Source organism: Octopus bimaculoides, chromosome 15, assembly GCF_001194135.2.
Source record: "Octopus bimaculoides isolate UCB-OBI-ISO-001 chromosome 15, ASM119413v2, whole genome shotgun sequence".
Classification (NCBI taxonomy): Eukaryota; Metazoa; Mollusca; class Cephalopoda; order Octopoda; family Octopodidae; genus Octopus; species Octopus bimaculoides.
The window spans coordinates 10760500-10761508 of record NC_068995.1 but is presented as its reverse complement, the minus strand read 5'-3'; the positions used below and the strand labels follow the sequence as shown (position 1 = coordinate 10761508).

The following is a 1009-nucleotide window of genomic DNA, read 5'->3' as shown; positions in this document are numbered from 1 at the left end:
ACATTACTATAATACATGTGATCAAAGTATTGATTTCTCAAATCACCAAAGCACCACCAATTATATGCAGGTTAAAGGTTATAAGTGATTGAATAAATATCAGTTATTGCCAGACTATTTTATAGACCAATTATCCACCACCATCACTACCGCAACTACGACCACCACCACCACAGTCTAGTGCAGCCTCTACATTGTTGCTCAACCTGTTAGTAATAGAAGGTAAACTTCCCTCAAACAAACACTCAACTGTCTTCAAAGAGAAGGCCGCATTGAATAAATGTAGTTATAGATATACAAAACTAATAAATAGGATGGACGCTACCATCTGAAACATGGGACCAAAGCAGTTCCAAAGATACAAAAAGTCAGGATGGTCATGGCATTGTGCATTGGACTACTGAAGGAACAGTGATCTAGAGAATAAATAGCAACATCACCAAAGGGATTGGCTGTGTGGCTAAGAAGCTTGCTTCCTAACTGTATGGTATTAGGTTCAGTCCCACTACACAGCACCCTCGGCAAGTGTCTTCTATAAGCCTCAGGTTGGTCAAAAGCCTTGTGAGTGGATTTAGTATATGGAAACTGAAAGAAGCTCATTGCATATATATTACATATGAGGGGGTTACTGAAAAATCCGTGGCTTTAAATGCACTGCAGAAGGCCTGGTTGGAGTGGCCAACCTTCTGAGTTCTTTATTCAGCACTTAGAAAAACTGAAGGACCACTCAATAAGTGTGTGAATTTGAGAGAGGAATGTATAGAATAAAACCATAATTAACTATTCCTCCTGTATTTTCTTTTACCCATGCCAGGAACTTTTCATATATATATATATATATATATATATATAAAATTTAAATAATGAGGGTGATAAATTGAATATTAATTAGATTAATTTCAATTTAAAACCAGTGGCCTAGCATATTGAAAAATCTCCAGCATGGCCCCAGTACTCCAGCATGGCCCCAGTCAAATTACTGAAACAAGTAAAAGAATAAAAGAATATT

General features: G+C 36.8%; 1 protein-coding gene across 1 annotated transcript in view; it reads left to right on the top strand.

Annotated features, from left to right (window-relative positions):
* Nucleotides 1–1009, top strand: part of LOC106873239 (plexin-A2) — a gene marked incomplete at its 3' end in the record, with an annotated part of 282570 nt that overhangs the window by 239117 nt on the left and 42444 nt on the right. The gene's annotated exons all lie outside the window — the stretch shown is intronic.